At 47.8% G+C, this 19,698-nt stretch overlaps 1 long non-coding RNA gene across 1 annotated transcript; it reads right to left on the bottom strand.

Moving 5' to 3' along the window:
- Positions 1–1,428: 1,428 nt before the first annotated feature.
- On the bottom strand, positions 1,429–11,411 carry LOC147113082 (uncharacterized). The gene is made up of 2 exons (XR_015079460.1): positions 10,683–11,411; positions 1,429–1,779 (listed from the first exon to the last, which is right to left on the bottom strand). It is a non-coding gene; the product is annotated as an uncharacterized LOC147113082 (long non-coding RNA).
- Positions 11,412–19,698: the final 8,287 nt, after the last annotated feature.

Here is a 19,698-nt window from a genome sequence, read left to right as displayed (position 1 = left end):
GATACACCCAGCTGGACGCATACCCCCTTCCCCGCATATCTGACATGGTCAATCAGATTGCACAATACCGCATATTCTCGACCATCGACCTTAAGTCGGCCTACCACCAACTCCCTATCCACCCCGAGGACCGCCAGTACACCGCCTTCGAGGCGAATGGGCGCCTATACCACTTCCTTAGGGTCCCCTTCGGTGTCACCAACGGGGTCTCGGTCTTCCAAAGGGAGATGGACCGGATGGTTGACCAGAACGGACTGCAGGCCACATTCCCCTACCTAGATAACGTCACCATCTGCGGCCGCGACCGGCAGGACCATGACGTGAATCTGGAGAAATTCCTCCGTACAGCCCAACGGCTGAACCTCACCTACAATAAGGAGAAATGTGTGTTTAACACCTCGCGCCTTGCCATCCTTGGCTGTGTAGTAGAGAACGGACTCATCGGCCCCGACCCCGAAAGAATGCGCCCCCTCATGGAGCTACCCCTCCCCCACTGCCCTAAGGCACTTAAGAGAACCCTGGGGCTCTTCGCCTACTATGCCCAATGGGTGCCCAATTATGCGGACAAAGCCAGACCCCTCATGAAGTCCACATCCTTCCCCCTTACGGAGGAAGCGTGCGCAGCCTTCTCCCTCATTAAGGGAGACATTGCCAAGGCCACTATGCACGCAGTGGATGAGTCCATCCCCTTCCAAGTCGAGAGCGATGCATCCGACTTCGCCCTAGCCGCCACCCTTAACCAGGAGGGGAGACCGGTGGCCTTCTTCTCAAGGACCCTACAGGGCCCTGAGATCCGACACTCGTTGATTGAGGGATACATATTGACCAGGACACTGGGGAGAACTCCCCTGCTCTTCTAGAAATAGTGCCATGGGATCTTTTACTTTCACCTGAGAGGGCAGACGGGGCCTCGGTTTAACATCTCATCTGAAAGACGGCACCTCCGACAGTGCAGCACCCCCTCAGCAGGGTGATAGGGCTGGATTTTTGTGCTCAAGTCTCTGGAGTGGGGTTTGAACCCACAACTTTCTGACTCAGAGGTGAGAGTGCCGCCCACTGAGACTTCAAAACAGCTAGAGACCATAATGTAACAAATTAACCTGCGACAAATACACCGTGTGACATCCAGAATCTAATTACTTCCGTTGCTATTAATTAATTAAGTTGCTGTGTTCCATACATCAAGAAAGAGAGGCAATTCATGCAGTGTTTTAGTGTTGTTTTCTCCCCTCTAAATCACGTTGACTTGTTCGCCTATTCAAAGGCTTGAATCCCCCAACAGCTAAGCAGAGGCGGTGTACTAAAGCGTCTCGTTATTTGCTTACAGACTGCTGTCTGCTTATCAATGTTCAAAATTAATTAAGTCCCTTTATTGTCTGTGGGAAGGGGAGGGTCACAGTTCTTCAGAAAGCCGCAACCTCTCATTGATTTATGTGCAAAACGGATGAATAATTTTTATTATTACACTTACATTTTTATAGCAGATAGGAAATTAAATGCGTTCTGTGAAGATCTATCTGCCTGGCAATCTGCCAGTGTATAATTACCTGCCACCGTCAGTCCAGCTGTCTGTTCGAGTGCACAGAACTAGCTGTGTACTGTCAAGATCGGAAAGGCTTCCTAATGTTGGTTCTGTGTTGGAATATGTGCTAAAGTCTCTCGTTTGCTTCACTGGATCCGATTTCTTTTTCTTAACAAGAATAGGTGTCAGCACCGGCATTGCCCTCTGCTGTCCCAGAAAAGTCTGCTATCAGTCCTGGCGATGGTTTCCAAGGAGATCTGGGACAACAACAAAAAAGAAAATCAGGTGCTGTGCTGGAATTGGGTGGTGACTCCAGGTCTATTCATACTTACGGATGCTGCAGGGGGAGGGAGGAGACAAAGAGAACTTGGCAGAAGGAAACAAGAGCTTTATACACGTAGACTTCGCTCATAGGAACATAGGAATTGCTAGACGAAAAAAGACCAAAGCCCATCTCAACCACCTTTTACTTTCCTGGTAGTCGCATGATACATACAATGATGATGATTATTTTTGGACACTAATTGTAGTCAAGGGATATGGGGATAGTGCAGGAAAGTGGAGTTGAGGTCGAAGACCAGCCATGATCTTATTGAATGACGGAGCAGGCTCGAGGGGCCGTATGGCCGACTCCTGCTCCTATTTCTTATATTCTTACAATGGAGTTGTTGACTAATCACAGCAATCATTCTTTATCATTTAGTCTATAACAGACACAGACATGACGTGAGGAAAACCCCAGTGGCGGAGAGCTTTGGGAACCATAAGTTCAAAGTCATCTTCTCCCTCCAAAGCATGCTACACTTACCATGTCATGTCTCAGATTACCCATGCACTGTATCCCAGAATCCTGCCATTCTCTCTGCCTCTCTCTCTCTCTCTCTCTCTCTCATACACCTTCTTTCTCTCTGTTCCTCACACACTTCTCTGTTGCTTATTTCAATTGTCCTTGCAATAAATTGCATTGTTAAGTTGAAACAGTTTACAGCTAACTTTGAAATAGAGTGCTAAAACAGCACCATCCAGTGTACAGGCAGAAAAATGACCTGTACCTTTATGTATATGACAGAAATCATTGTAACAAAAAAGAACTTGCATTTATATAGCACCTTTCACGTTCAAAGCACTTCACATTCACTTTTGATTTTTCTTGGAGGCAAAAACATCAGCCAATTTGCTCAGAGCAAGGTGCTACTGAGCTAAATGATCAGCTAATCTGATTTGGTGGCGCTCATTAAGGGGTAAATGTTCATCAAGGCACTGTAAAAATTTCCCCGCTCTTCGTCAAATAGTGCCGTGGATTTTTTAATTAACCTCAACAGGCAGACGAGATCTGGGTTTAACGTCTCATCTGATAGACGCCACCTCCGCCAATGCAGGATCACCTCATTACTGTACTGAAGAGTCAGCCTAGATTATGTGCTGAAGTTCCTGGAGTGGGACTTGAACCTACAACCTGCTAACACAGTCAGAGTGTGACCAACTGAGCCAAACTGATAATTGGAGCCAGTGCTTGAGACAGCAAAGGCTGCTGTTAAATAAATTGGAAATAAGTTTGGAAATAAAACCTGACTTCTTGAATCAGAAAGAGCTAAAGCATAAATTCTTGTTGGGTACAACTTGACTGGGAATGGTGCCAGATCTCATTGACTTTCTCGCCTAAAATTCACCAATAGTGCATTTTTTCTCTTTGCACAGTGGACTGAATGTGGGAGTGAGCACACAACTGACAGGAACAGCTGCGGCAGCTGTTTAAAGAGCTCACCCTTCTCATTTCTAGAGAAAAGAGCACCAACCTGCTCAATCTTTCCTGATAAGTACAGCCTCTCAGTTATGGCATCACTCTTGTGAATCATTTTTGCACCTTCTGCAATGCTTCTATATCCTTTTGTAATATGGAAACCAGAACTGTGCGCAGTACTCCATGTGTGGTCTAACCAAGGTTTTATACAAGTTTAACGTAACTTCTCTGCATTTCATTTCTATCCCTCTAGAAATGAACCCTAGCGTTTGGTTTGCATTCTTATGGCCTTATTAACCTGCGTCGCTACTTTTAGTGATTTGTGTGTCTGTGCCCCAAGATCCCTTTGCTCCTCTACCCCATTCAGACTCTTATTATCCAAGCAGTAGGTAGCCTCCTTATTCTTCTACCAAAATGCACCACCTCACACTTACCTATATTGATATTCATTTGCCAATTACACGCCCATTCTGCAAGTTTATTAATGTCTTCCTATATTTTGTCACATTCTTCCTCTGTATTATCTGCAGCTCCTAATTTGGTGTTACCCGCAAATTTTGAAATTGTACTTCCGATTCCCAAGTCCAAATCATTAATGTAAATTGTGAACACCAGTGGTCCCAGCACCAATCCCTGTGGAACACCAATTCCCCCCTTTTGCAAGCCTGAGAAGCTACCCTTAACCCTTACTCTGTTTTCTGTTTTGTAGCCAGCTTGCTATCCATGTGCCCCTGGTTCCTTGACTCCACCTGCTCTGTCCTTAGACACAAATTGTGTCTGATAACGCTCCTCTGAAGTACCATGGGACATTTTACTATGTTAAAGGCGTTTGTAGTGGCGCTTCTTAGTTTCCAAACAGGCAGCCACTGAGCTGTGGGGTTTTTAACAACGAGTAGACGCGTGTCGAAATAAAACGTTCCCAACCGTAGCTTTGTCTTTTAAACTGTTTACTATAACACTTAACAAACGGAATTACAAAGCAAACACGTATAAACGAACACGGTCAAAAACTGTACTGCTCCAAACCTCACAGCTTCTGCCTCCTTCAACCACGTGCAGTTTAAACTGTAAAATGGCTGCACCCATGTGTGGCTTAGGGACTGTTCCATTATGGCAAGAATGAAGGGGGTGTCTCGGACTATACTACTGGAGCAAGAAAATAGGGGGTTTCTTAATACAATAAGTCGGTCAGGTAAATTAACTGTATTATGCCATTTAACCACTATTTTAAAGTATTTTCTTAAGCTTTTATGGCTCTTACAGCGTTATATAAATGCAAGTTGTTGTTGTGAGTCAGTAGGTTGTGGGTTCAAGACACATTCCAGAGACTTGAGCCCAAAATCTAGGCTGACACTCCAGAGTAGTATTGAGGGAGTGCTTCATTGTCAAGGGAGCCGTATTTGGATGAGATGATAAACCAGGTAGTTAACAGGCAGTTGTTTTGAGAATCCCTATTTTCAGCCCTGAAGTGTGAGCTTCCCAACGGCTCCGAACCTCGCCAGGGTCAGCGAGGCGGGCTGCGGGGGTCGGAGGGGTTGAGATGTCCAGTGTTCAGGTGAGTGAGGAGTGCAAGTGTGGAGAGGTAAGTGTGTGAGGTGTGTGTAAAGTGTTTTAATAAGTTTTACTTACCTTTACTTCTTCCTGCAGGCTTCCTCCCTTCAGGTCTCGGGAGTCCCTCAGCTCACGGGCACAGAAAGCAGAATGGCCGCTTAACTGTCAAAAGCTGCAGCGTCTGCTTTCTGCTCAGGAGAGATCTCCAACTGAGCCTGAGTGGAAGGACACAACTTAGAGGACAGATTGTCAGTGTTTGACAGCTTCACAGAGCTGTCAAACGATGACATTTCATCTGTCAAAAGCTCTTGACAGATGAAACGTCACTCGCTGACGTCACCTGTAACCGGCTTTCCCTTAATTGACCTGCTAAGCCCACTGGTCAATCAAGGGAAAATAGCGTGGGTTGGCCACAAGTCGATGGAGGTGGGACTAAAACCTGACAAGTGGGAGTCTCGCCTCCAAAAGCTCCCCATTGAAAAAATCCAGCCCAAAGTTTCCCTCTCTTAGCATTTCAAGCTAGAACCCACGACACTTCCTTGAACAAGAGCAGAGAGTTCTCCCAGTGCCACGTCCAACTAACACAGATCGGCTGCTCATTAATCTCATTGGTGTTTGTGGCACCTTGCTTTGCACAAATGTGCTGTCATGCTTATCCGTAAAACAACAATGATGTCACTTCCAAAGTAATTCATTTGGCTGTGAATCGCTTTGAGATGTGAAGGGTGCTATATAAATGCAAATGCTGCCTTTATCTTGCTAATCTTTCGCTTAAACGCGATGATATGTGTGAACCACTGAGAGACCTGACTCTTAAAGGTTTGTAATAATGTTGGTCACGCATCAAGTAACTAACAGCAGTTCACCCAGTACTCAAGTACTCCAATCTGTAAGAAGAACTTACCCGGGGGAAGCAGATACTGCGTAAGTCGGTCTTGGAGCAGCACTCACATGAGTGGGATAGCCAATTATGTGTGAAAACTAACAGCGAGCTTAGATAGTGATCTGATGGACAACCTAAGCAATTACCTGAACCATTATATGTACCTAGCACTACTGACGACGAGAGCTGTGGGCAGCAAAGCCCTTTCACAACAAATTCTTATTATTTGGAATTATAACCTCTGATCTCTCCTTGATGACAATTGGAGCTTTCAAGACTAGGAGCTTTGTTAGGTAAGGGTATTATGGGATTGTTTGATAACGCTCCTGTGAAGCACCAAGGTCTCGGAATAGCTGCAAAATAGCAAGGATGAGAATGTTAAAATCGAGGCGTTGCCTGACCGGGAGCCAATGTCGGCCAGCAAGCACAGAGGTGATGGGCGAACGGGACTTGGAGCGAGTTAAACACAGCACCGTATTCCTCCCCACCCTGCCAACGAGGAATTGGTAGAGGTGTGGTGTGTGAAATGAAAGCACTAGTGCAGTGGGTGAGGTTGGAGCAGGGCAGAGTGGAGGTTTCCTCGGAGCCTAATGCGCTACACCCGACATTGAAAGTGTGTGACATTGATTTGGGAAAGTCTCCCATTCTGTATCATTACAGTCCCTCAGCTTTATAAGCACATAAAAAGGAGGGTTAATCCTAGAGGGATAGCTTTTTAAATGGGAAGTTATAGAGAGAGTTTTGCATTATTGTGCCCTAGAGACATTAAGGCATATAATTTATCTGTGTAACCTGACATAATAATTAATTACAGAATAACACTAATACAAATTGGAATTAGAGGAGAATATACAAGGTGCCTGATGAATAGCAGCTTATTCATCAGGCACATTTCATCACTGCTTTGCTGTGATTTCTCTGCATTACTAAATGGTTTCAAATGACAGGTAAGGAATGCATTTAAGTTGATGCAATTTTTGAAAAAGTCATTCCAGGAATGTGGGCGTCGCTGGCAAGGCCGGCATTTATTGCCCATCCCTAGTTGCCCTGAGAAGTTGGTGGAGAGCCTTCTCCTTGAACCGCTGCAGTCCGTGTGGTGAAGGTGCTCCCTCAGCGCTGTTGCGTGGATTTTGACCCAGAGACCGTGAAGGAACGGCGATGAAGAAATTGATGCAGCTCGCACTCCTGGGCGGAGCGTCACAAGATGGGAGCCCACACTGGGAATTTGGCCTGCAACGATCAGCGAGCTCTGCTGGTCTTTCCCTCCATTAAAATGAATGGATGCAAATCCTGCGAGTATCTCTGGCCCCAGAGGTTGAAGTCCTGTCTTTGCGAGCGTGCACTTTTGTTTTTCTAAGGATATTTTTATACTCTTCTCCACTCTTGGTTTTCCCCATTTTCAGAGCTCCAGAATATTTGGACAGAACATAGTGGGCTAGGATTACATGTATGATCCAGTGAGGCAGTGACAATAGACCTGCTATAAGCATAATCTAATTGTAATGAGATAAATGATAAGAAGTGAGATATTGATACCAACTTCCTTCTTGAAAATAGATTACCCAAAATTGGCAACAAAAATAATCAGTTTAAAGCAGATCTCAAGTCACTTAATAAGGGGCAAATAAAACCTTAGATTTCCCCATTTGCTCATGTCTAAATCTGCTCACTCAGAGGGGGAATTTTGATTTGGGAGATAGTGTAAAACATGGCGCTATCGGATCATCCGCCCGTTAGACATCTCATCCGCTTTTCATTTACGAAGTCAAGATGTAAAACTGGCTGCTGCTTCCCACCATGCAGTGCCTCAGCCCATCGCCCAGCAAAACCTCTGTCCCACACTACCCTCAGAGTGGCCATAGCCTCCGACAAGGAAAAGCCTCAGCCGCGTTCAATACAAGTACTCCGAAACTGCGTTACTGCATAAGGCCTTCAAGCTTACATAGCTGCAAGTACAGTACTGTGTAATCAGTAATGTAGCCTGCGAACATTAAGAAAGTGTGGTGGCTATAACTGGCATTCGATGCTGTATTTTAATCTCTGCACTTACCCGGTTGAGCAGCTTGGCCTGCAGCCTGGCAGCTTCTGACAGACCAGCGCAGAGCAATTTCATGATTTGTTTTCAACTTTACAATAAAGCTGTAACACGGGAATGGAATCACCGCAGAATGGTACGTCAAAGGTACGCGTGTTGGATAAGCGAAGTCCCTGGCTGAGGGTTAAGCAAAGCAGCCAATGTGGCTACCAAGAGATAGACTGGTCCATGGTCTGTTCTAAGAAGGAGATTGAAATCTCTCTCACCACCCTCTAACACCAACACCCCCGTCACTTATTCCCCCCGTCCCCGCCTCCGTCACTCATTCCCCCCCTCCCCGCCTCCGTCACTCATTACCCCCCGTTCCACCCTCCGTCACTCATTCCCCCCTGTCCCCCCCTCCGTCACTCATCCCCCCCCGTCCCCCCTCCGTCACTCATTCCCCCCCGTCCCCCCCTCTGTCACTCATTCCCCCCATCCCCCCTCCGTCACTCATTCCCCCCATCCCCCCCGTCACTCATTCCCCCCCGTCCCCCCGTCACTCATTCCCCCCCGTCCCCCCGTCACTCATCCCCCCGTCCCCCCCTCCATCACCCATTCCCCCCGTCCCCCCCTCCGTCACTCATTCCGCCCCGTCCTCCCTCCGTCACTCATCCACCCCCCCGTCTCCCCCGCCGTCACTCATTACCCCGTCCCCCCTCTGTCACTCATTCCCCGTCCCCCCCTCCATCACTCATTCCCCCCATCCCCCCCTCTGTCACTCATTCCTCCCCCCGTCCCCCCCTCCGTCACTCATTCCCCCCATCCCCCCCTCCGTCACTCATTCCCCCCCGTCCCCCCTCTGTCACTCATTCCCCGTCCCCCCCTCCATCACTCATTCCCCCCATCCCCCCCTCTGTCACTCATTCCTCCCCCCGTCCCCCCCTCCGTCACTCATTCCCCCCATCCCCCCTCTGTCACTCATTCCCCGTCCCCCCCTCCGTCACTCATTCCCCCCATCCCCCCCTCCGTCACTCATTCCCCCCATCCCCCCCTCCGTCACTCATTCCCCCCTGTCCCCCCCTCCGTCACTCATCCCCCCCGTCCCCCCCTCCGTCACTCATTCCCCCCATCCCCCCCTCCGTCACTCATTCCCCCCCGTCCCCCCCCTCTGTCACTCATTCCCCCCGTCCCCCCATCACTCATTCCCCCCCGTCCCCCCGTCACTCATCCCCCCCGTCCCCCCCTCCATCACCCATTCCCCCCGTCCCCCCCTCCGTCACTCATTCCCCCCCGTCCTCCCTCCGTCACTCATCCACCCCCCCGTCCCCCCGTCACTCATCCCCCCCGTCCCCCCCTCCATCACTCATTCCCCCCGTCCCCCCCTCCGTCACTCATTCCCCCCCGTCCTCCCTCCGTCACTCATCCACCCCCCCGTCTCCCCCGCCGTCACTCATTCCCCCCTGTCCCCCCCTCCGTCACCCATTCCCCCCCTGTCCCCCATCCCCCCCGTCCCCCCCTCCGTCACTCATTCCCCCCCGTCCTCCCTCCGTCACTCATCCACCCCCCCGTCCCCCCCTCCGTCACTCATCCCCCCCATATCCCCCCTCCATCTCCCATTCCCCCCGTCCCCCCCCATCACTCATTCCCCCCGTCCCCCCTCCGTCACTCATTCCCCCCGCCCCCCCTCCGTCACTCATTCCCCCCGCCCCCCCTCCGTCACTCATTCCCCCCGTCCCCCCCGTCACTCATTCCCCCCCGTCCCCCCCTCCGTCACTCATTCCCCCCATCCCCCCTCCATCACTCATTCCCCCCCGTCCCCCCCTCCGTCACTCATCCCCCCCATATCCCCCCCTCCATCTCCCATTCCCCCCGTCCTCCCTCCGTCACTCATCCCCCCCCGTCTCCCCCGCCGTCACTCATTCCTCCCCCCGTCCCCCCTCCGTCACTCATTCCCCCCCATCCTCCCGCCGTCACTCATTCCCCCCCATCCCCCCCTCCGTCACTCATTCCCCCGTCCCCCCTCCGTCACTCATTCCCCCCCTCCATCACTCATTCCCCCCCATCCCCCCCTCCGTCACTCATTCCCCCGTCCCCCCTCCGTCACTCATTCCCCCCCTCCATCACTCATTCCCCCCGTCCCACCCTCCGTCACTCATTCCCCCCCTGTCCCCCCTCCGTCACTCATTCCCCCCCCCCGCCTCCGTCACTCATTTCCCCCCCCCCCCGTCACTCATTCACCCCCCCCCACCCCGGTCCCCGCCTCCGTCACTCATTCCCCGACTCTGTCACTCATTCCCACCCCGCTCCCCACCTCCATCGCTCATTCACCCCCCCTCCCCGTCCCCGCCTCCGCCTCCATCACTCATTCCCCCCCACCCCTGTCCCCGCCTCTGTCACTCATCCCCTCCGCCACTCCCCAGCCGCAAATTTTCCCAAGCCATTGGAGGACCAATCATGGGCAAAATGCACCTGGGGAGTGGCAGGGGGGAATCATCAATGCTTTTTGGGAAGGGGAGTAAAATACAGTTTCCACTGTTTAAAAACCCTGCAACCATCCAGCCAAGGTGTCCCCAGAGAGCCTCTGGAGAACTCTGAACGTCCCACATCTATGCATTGTCCACAGTATTCTGGTCAAAGGGCCTACGACTGAGGAATTTGTAATGGAGGTGCAGCGATTACGTAGGTTATGGGCTCATGTCAATAACTTGTGATTCTAATCCAACTAGCTGGTAATTACCTGGCTTGGGAAGCTGTGTACAGCTGTGTACAAAGCCTCTTCAAAACCTTAGCGCACCAAAGCGTGTTCAGTCTTCTAACTCTGCTCCCATTTCTTGGCATCACCTTCTCCCCCTCTGTGAGGCACCTTGGCATGTTTCCTGAGGCCGTGAAAGGTGCTATATAAATGCAAGTCTTTCTTTCGTCACCTCTCCACCTCTCTCTCCTTTAAGACTCTCTCCGTTAAACCTACCTCTTTAACCAGGCTTTTGGCCACCTGTCCTTCTGTGGCTCGGTGTCAATTTTCGTCTGCTTACGCTCCTTTGAAGCATCTTGGAACGTTTTCTTATGTTGAAGGTGCTGTATAAATGCAAGTTGTTGTTGTTGAGCGGCACTGAGGCTGACTGCAGTAGATCTCTCTGCTACCTCAGCAAACCCATCAGATAACTCGACCTGCACCTTCCTAACCTGTATCGCTCAGCTCCACAGAGACCAACTGACGCATCGGATTGGGGTAAATTGGCGGGGGGGTGGGGTGGGTTGCTGGAGTGAGGGGAGGGAGTGCCAGAATGCAGTTCACTGAACACAGGTTAGGGTAATCGTAAAGCGTTAGTCGATGAATTTAATCACATTTACTATTTTTGTCACAAATAAGGCAAACAGTGAGGTGCAGCAGGAACGCATGTGCGAGTTGCCGTGTGTGAGCAGAGTAGCAGCAAGGATGGCAGGAGCAGCCAAGAGAGTGGACACGAGAAAGACAAATCGCTTTTAACAGTTACGGCAAAGCTGTGCAGAGCCTTGAATCAAATATGATGGCTTTAGACACCGGCACTGGCTTGTGTAACTTCCTATGTCAGGAAATTTAAGCAGGCTATTAAGCGGAGGTGACAAGTACAGAATAGTTCTTGTAATGTAGATGACATGTTTGGGGAAGGGCTTTGATGCGTGGAGGAAATTAAGTTATTTTTTTTTCCAGCGACAATATCAGGAGAAACCCAATTCAGTGCCTTGAAGATAAAGGCCTAGAAATTTGTGAATGCTAAAAACCTGCCGTGGCACTGGCCGGACCAGTAAATTGACGCTGGGGACTAATTAACATTAGCCCAGCGCTAAACACACTGTGCAATGCCGTCCTGGTGGCATTTGTCCAGGCAGGAGGCTCCGATGTAGTGTGGCCGTAGCGTCATTGCAGCAAGAGCAGCCTTCTCTTGAAGCGAGACTGTCATTTTAGAAAGCAGTTTCAGTCTCTTAAAGGGGAACTGCCCTCTGAAATGAAAAAAATTAAAATCATATAAAAATAGGCAGTTTTTAGCCTTTATAGCTCAACTGCCTTCTGACAAAATATTAACATTAAAAAGAATTCCCAAATGGGAGGCTTAAAGCTGAATCCCCATCCGCACCTCAAAAAATGGGAAAAGTGCTTCAGCACTAACACAAATGGTTCAGTCGGCCAGGGAAGGGGCAACCAGGGTCTTGCACGCAGTACTCCAGCTTTGTGCAGGGGGTCAACACTGCAAGAGAGGTCCTCTACCCAAAGGGGCCAGGCTGCCCTGCAGATAGAAGGATGTGGGACCAGACCACCAAGGCCGTCACTGCCAGCAGTATCACCCCCACGACCTGACTCCAGTACCCAAAGATCCTTCATGAATCCAGACTAGTGGTCAAGGTCAGTGAATGCATCTTCAAAAGCTGTCTCCAACCAACTGCATCACTAGCCTACACACTTCTCAATGCATGACTCCACCCACAATCACTCACCTACCAACAATCTGTACCAAACACGAGGCACACCTCCCATTCCTAGCTTCATTGACACCTTTGGAGGAGACGGTGCTGGCCATTCTTGGCAGGGGCATGGCTGAGCCCTTGGCCAGCGGCAGAGTTGAAAGGATACAAGATACCGCTATCCTCATACGTTATCCTCCTTCTGGCATGCACCTCTTGCTTTCCCGTCCTCCCCTCACCACAACTCCACCCTTGTGCCTTCCTCATTTCACACACCCAAGAAATGCAGCCTGCCCAGCCAGTCGGTTAACAAGAAGAGGAGAGAAGAGAGAAGAAGAAGAAGAAAAGAAGAAACCCCATGACTCGATTTCACACTCCCAGCCACCAGCTCCTCAAGGTTGACCAACAAGGCCATTTGCAGTGTCCCCCCCACTGAAAGTCAGCAGCCTTCCACCAACCATGCTGCAGCCACTGGGGTAGCACTGTGTGACATCACTAGGATAGGCAAAGCCACACACAAAACAGTCACTAAGAGAATGCATACAGGTGATGAGTTGATTTCTTGATGTCATACTGGATGGGTAGATTTTTAAAGTTGGATTGGAAAGTTTGCTTTGTGGTGGCTTTTATTTCAGCATTGGGTCCAAGAGGATGCTGTTATGGTCAGTAACAGAGGGGTGGGAAGGTGTGGGACGAATGTTGAAGGGGGAATTGGGGATGTGGTCACTGGGACCGGAGGCAGATGATTCCATCCCGGATATCCCGGCCAGATAGGTGCTGTCTGGTTTGCACCCTTGCTTCTGCTTCCTCCTCTTCTGCTTCCTCCTATTTTGCACCTTCCTCTTCTGTGTCTTCCTCTTCCTTCTGCAAGTGGATGCTGGAAATACTCAGCAGGTCAGGCAGCACCTCAACCTGAAATGTTAACTCTGTTTCTCTCTCCATGGATGCTGACTGATCTGTTGAGTATTTCCAGCATTTTCTATCTTCTCAGAGGCCTTCCTTTACCATCCAAGGCCTTGCAAGTATCTAGCAACACTCCCTGCACTCCGTGCACACTTAAAAATCTTTTAACATGTTTTGCACCAAGCCACTACTTCAATAAAATAAAAAACTCCAGTTGAAAAGCTTAAAAGCAAACTTACCTGAAAGATGCGTGTGTCCCTTTAATAAGTGCTGACAGCACCACTCTCTGTCTGCTGAACGCTCGCTTTTCCGAGCGAGCTGAGGACCCTGTGCTAAACTCAGCGCTAAGATCGAAGTTCGCAGACGTGGCATCAAGTCAGTTTTGCACGCCGGCTGACGTCATGCTCTCTTCATTTACATCTCCAGGGCCAGAGCTGGTATCAGCAGCACTAAGTCCCTCACCAAAATGGCGGCCGCCGATTCCCGCATCAGAGAAGGGATCTAGAGTGGCAGCCGCCATTTTTTGCCAGATTTTCTGGTTGTTATCACATTACCGGGAGCTTGCTGTGCGCAAATTGACTGCCGCATTTCCTACAGTGACTACACTTCAAAAAAGTACTTAATTGGCTGTAAAGTGCTTTGGGACATCCTAAGGTTGCGAAAGAATCATAGAATCATAGAATCATTACAGCACAGTAGGAGGCCATTTGGCCCGTCGAGCCCGTGCCAACTCTCTGCAAGAGCACCTCAGCTAGTCCCACTCCCCCACCCTTTCCCCGTAGCCCTGCAAATTTTTTTCCTTCAGGTACTTATCTAATTCTCTTTTGAAAGCCACACTTGAGTCTGCCTCCACCATCCTTTCAGGCAGTGCATTCCAGATTGTAACCACTTGCTGCGTAAAATAGTTTTCCCTCATGTCGCCTTTGGATCTTCTGCCAATCACCTTCAATCTATGTCCTCTGGTTCTCAACCCTTCTGTCAGTGGGAACAGTTTCTCTCTATCTACTCTGTCCAGACCACTCATGATTTTGAACACCTCTATCAAATCTCCTCTCAACCATCTCTGCTCTAAAGAGAACAACCCCAGCTTCTCCAGTCTATCCATGTAACTGAAGTCCCTCATCCCTAGAACCATTCTTGTAAATCCTTTCTGCATCCTCTCTAAGGCCTTCACATCCTTCCTAAAGTGCGGTGCCCAGAATTGGACAGAATACTCCAGTTGTGGTTTAACCAGTGTTTTATGCAGGTTCATTATAACTTCCTTAAGGCGCTATATAAATCCCAAATCTTTCTTTATTCTTTTTAAAGGTTATTCCAGAATGGGGCACATCAAGGGGAAATGAAAGGAGTTGCACTTAGTGGCGGTCCAATGTATTACAAATACACCAGGGAAATTTATTCCTGCCACACCTGATTGGACGATTCTTCCCACATGATCGACACCCATGGTTCCGCCAGCCCTGACCTCCATTTTCTCAAGGGCTGCAGCAGACCATGGACAAGTAATCTTAAACAATCTAACAACAACTGCGGGACTCTAGATTTCTGTAGTGTCCGTGTGTTGATAAAGACACTGAAGACAGGAGTTGGTTCATAGGTATTTACTAAGCAAAGGGACACAAAAAAGGCTGCTTTCTGAAAAAGATTTAACATTGGACAAAGCTTTCAGTATGGCTGTATCATACGAAGCAGCAGCAAGAGGAGCTGCAGAGATACAACAAAAGACACAGGACTTCGGCACCCATGAAATGACACAGGGTTTCGAAAGATGTTATCGCTGCGGCAGATCCACCCATAACCAGAAGGACTGCTGGTTCAAGGACAAAGCATGCAGGCAATGCGGAAAGATTGGACACATTGCACGGGTATGCCGATCTGGACAAAATAAATCCACAGACAGAAGAAAAAAATCAATAAAGGAAAGTACAGGAAGGTACAAATGATGACGGACAGTAGCTCCGAAGACCAGAAGAGCGATAGCGACTCCGAAAACAAGAGACTAAGCTGTCTCAAATTACATAATGTACTTGCCAAAGATGATTACCAAACCATTTGGGTTACCCTCACGATAGCAGGGTCCCCTGTTAAAATGGAGCTAGATACAGGATCAGCTCTAACCGTAATAAATCGACAGGATTACGAGAGGCTATTTTCGCATATACCTCTAAAAGACACATCCATTATCTTAAAAACATATACGGGGCAGAAAGTCTACCCCAAAGGAAAAATAAGGGTGCCTGTGGTATACAACGGCAAAGAAATACAAAAGTTGTATTTATACATTCTACAAGATGGTGGTCCACCGTTGTTGGGACGTGAATGGATCAGAAAGATACGTTTAGACTGGCACTCCATTCAGGCACTGACGGTGACCAGTAAGAAAATAAACAATGATGACATCATACCTGAACGATTAAAAGACATCTTGGCCAATGCCAAAGAAGTGTTTCAAGAGAAACTAGGAACCTTGAAAGGCATCACCGCCTCAATAAAAGTGGAAGAAGCAGCAATTCCCAAATTTTTTAAGGCAAGACCGGTGCCATACGCAATTCGTCCAGCAGTCGAGGCAGAGCTGGAGAATTTGGAAAAGGCAGGTGTATTATCCAAAATAGATTGGAGCGAGTGGGCAACACCCATCATTCCAGTCATGAAAAAAGCATTGAATAATGATAAATCTGAAGAACAGAGAAAAATTCGCATCTGTGGAGACTCCAAGGTGACTGTAAACCTGATCCTTCACACAGTACAGTTTCCTCTTCCGAGGATAGAAGATATTTTTGCCTCACTATCCGGAGGGAAACGTTTCACCAAAATTGACTTGGCACAGGCATATTTACAAATGGAGGTTGAGGAGACCTCTAAAAAGTATCTCACGATAAACACACACAAAGGCCTGTACCAGTACAATCGACTGGTTTTTGGAGTAGCATCAGCTCCAGCTATCTGGCAAAGAGCTATGGAGCAAGTCCTGCAAGGGATTCCGGGGACTCAATGCTACCTAGACGACATCCTTGTAACAGGAGAAAACGACAACGAGCACCTTGCCAATTTGGAGCAGGTGCTCACTAGGCTGAAAGAACGGGGCCTACGAGCAAATCACCCCAAGTGTGAATTTTTCCAAGATCAGATATCATATTGTGGCCACATAATTAATAAGGAAGGGTTGCATAAGTCACCTGAAAAAATTGAAGCGGTCATAAAAGCCCCAGCACCTGAAAATGTTTCACAATTAAGGTCGTTCCTGGGATTAATAAGTTACTATCATAAATTTTTACCGAACTTATCAACTCTTCTACACCCTCTTAATGAACTTCTACTAACAGGAGTGATTTGGAAATGGAACGAAGACTGTAAACGTGCCTTCCATAAATGCAAAGACTTAATCACATCCGAAGAAGTTTTGGCTCATTACAACCCATCACTGCCAATCAGACTGGCGTGCGATGCATCCCCTTATTGCATAGGAGCAGTATTATCCCATCCTCGTCACCACTGTAGTGTCCGTGTGTTGATAAAGACACTGAAGACAGGAGTTGGTTCATAGGTGTTTACTAAGCAAAGTCTGGGGGGGGTTCTAACGGATATACACAATATACAGGCTTATATAGCCTGAGTGGCCATTACCGGCATTACAGCAGACCTGGGGCTCTTAAAGGCACATACACTACAATTTCCTTCACCTTCACCTGAACAAAAGACCATGATGAGATGTGTTAGTCGGGTTAACTTGACCGTCTCTGACTGTTTAACTTAATTAAAGACAGGAGTTGGTTCATAGGTGTTTACTAAGCAAAGTCTGGCGGGGGGGGTTCTAACGGATATGCACAATATACAGGCTTATATAGCCTGAGTGGCCATTACCGGCCACCTTCACCTTCACCTTCACCTGAACAAAAGACCATGATGAGATGTGTTAGTCGGGTTAACTTGACCGTCTCTGACTGTTTAACTTAATTAAAGACAGGAGTTGGTTCATAGGTGTTTACTAAGCAAAGTCTGGGGGGGGTTCTAACGGATATACACAATATACAGGCTTATATAGCCTGAGTGGCCATTACCGGCATTACAGCAGACCTGGGGCTCTTAAAGGCACATACACTACAATTTCCTTCACCTTCACCTGAACAAAAGACCATGATGAGATGTGTTAGTCGGGTTAACTTGACCGTCTCTGACTGTTTAACTTAATTAACATCCAGCTGAGATGAAATGTATTTTGTCGTGAATTGCAGCCTCTGTTTAAAGATATGAAGTGAGTAGTGTCACCACTGTGTCAGCCAATGAGTTGGAGGTGTGGGGAATGGGGGCAGGACTTACAGCAAACAGTCTATTTTACAGCAATGTCGATTTACTCAGTAAACCGCAAACAGAGTCTCTTTAAACAGTGCACTACAGCAGAGTCTATTTAAACAGTGCACTACAGCAAACAGAGTCTATTTAATCAGTGCACTACAGCAAACAGAGTCTATTTAAACAGTGCACTACAGCAAACAGAGTCTATTTAAACAGTGCACTACATCAAACAGAGTCTATTTAAACAGTGCACTACATCAAAGTCTATTTAAACAGTGCACTACAGCAAACAGAGTCTATTTAATCAGTGCACTACATCAAACAGAGTCTATTTAAACAGTACACTACGTCAAACAGAGTCTATTTAAACAGTGCACTACATCAAACAGTCTATTTAATCAATGCACTACATCAAACAGTCTATTTAAACAGTGCACTACAGCAAATAGAGTCTATTTAAACAGTGCACTACAGCAAACAGAGTCTATTTACTTAGCAAACAGAGTCTATTTATAAAGAGTCTCGATGAACTGCAGCAAACAGAACTCAGGACCGAAAATGCTGCAACGTCTCCTGATAAAAGCAGAGTTATTTCGGCAGAAAAATTGCAGTGAGTTGAGGATAGTTACATAATATAAATCATGTGCTTACAATCAATCCCAGTTACTTACAGCAGTGCAGTCTCCAGGTGCGATTGACGGGGGAATTACTCAATCATCTCCATTCTGGCCGGCATTAGCGGTGTCACTATATGCAACCTTAAAGGTATTGCAGATACATCCCTGTATACTATATATAAAAAAGAACCGACTGAACTGGTTTTTCTTTAGTTCCTAGTGAGAGTATGCACATCAGTACATGCAGGTTAAAATAGGGCCCCCTACACAGGGCCCTGTTTCTCCATCTGTGAAGCTTTTCAAAAGAGTTTACCCTGTGCAAATGTGGCTAACATTGAATGGGTACAATTTTGCCACTCACTCTTTCTTTAAGATTATCTTGCACAGGGCTTCAAATCAAACTGAACAATGAAAATGCCAGATATTCTCCTTGAAGGATGGCATGAAGACTGTGTGGAGAATCTGACTCTGTGAGATGGCCGACCTGTGTAGCTATTGTTATAAAGAACCACAGAGCTAAACAATAAAACTCAATTCTTAAAGGAAACAGAGCACATAAGGATGTGTGGGAGGGAGCATGTTCAGTATAAAGTGCATCTCTCAGCTCGGCAAGTGAAAAAAAATGTTATTATAAATCGTAGCAGATATTTTAAATTGAATGTCACTTGCCCTCCTCCTTACAGACCCATTCTTTTGGTTCGCTGATTTACTGACAGGCAGATATCAAGCGTGCAGTCTCCCTGGTAGCAATCGCGTGGGTTGTTATTCAGTGATAGAAAGAAAAAGACTTCCATTTATATAGCACCTGTCACCACCTCAGGACTTCCCAAAACACTTCACAGCAAATGAAGTACTTTTGAAATTGTAATGGAGGCAAACGTGGCAGCCATTCTGTGCACAACAAGGTCCCACAAACATAGAAATATAGAAGGTAGGAGCAGGAGTAGGCCATTCCTCAAGCCTGCTCTGCCAATCAATGAGATCATAGCTGATCATCCAAACTCAGTACCCTGTCCCTGCCTTCTCCCCATATCCCTTGATCCCTTTAGCCTTAAGAAATATATCTAACTCCTTCTTGAATATATTTAATGAACTGTCCTCAACTGCCTTCTGTGGTAGAGAATTCCACAGGTTCACCACTCTCTGGGAGAAGAAATTCCTCCTCATCTCTGTCCTAAATGGCTTACCCCTTATCCTTAGACTGTGACCCCTGGTTCTGGACTCCCCCACCATTGGGAACATCCTTCCTGCATCTAGTCTGTCTAGTCCTGTTAGAATTTTATAAGTTTCAATGAGATCCCCTCTCATTCTTCTAAACTCCAGCGCGTATAAGCCCAATCGACCCAATCTCTCCTCATATGTCATTCCTGCCATCCCAGGTATCAGTCTGGTGAATCTTCGCTGCACTCCCTCCATGGCAAGAACATCCTTCCTCAGATAAGGCGACCAAAACTGCACACAATACTCAAGGTGTGGTCTCACCAAGACCCTGTACAACTGCAGCAAGACATCTTTGTTCCTGTACTCGAACCCTCTCGCTACGAAGCCCAACATACCATTTGCCTTCTTAACCGTCTGCTGCACCTGCATGCTTACCTTCAGCGACTGGTGCACAAGGACACCCAGGTCTCGTTGCACTTCCCCTTCTCCCAATCTATTGCCATTCAGATAATAATCTGCCTTCTTGTTTTGCCACCAAAATGGATAACCTCGCATTTATCCACATTATAC

Source organism: Somniosus microcephalus, chromosome 9 (genome assembly GCF_052327205.1).
Source record: "Somniosus microcephalus isolate GS21.2 chromosome 9, FLI_Smic_1.0, whole genome shotgun sequence".
Classification (NCBI taxonomy): domain Eukaryota; kingdom Metazoa; phylum Chordata; class Chondrichthyes; order Squaliformes; family Somniosidae; genus Somniosus; species Somniosus microcephalus.
Note: the sequence above shows the minus strand (reverse complement) of the source record. Positions and strands in the feature narration are given on the sequence as shown.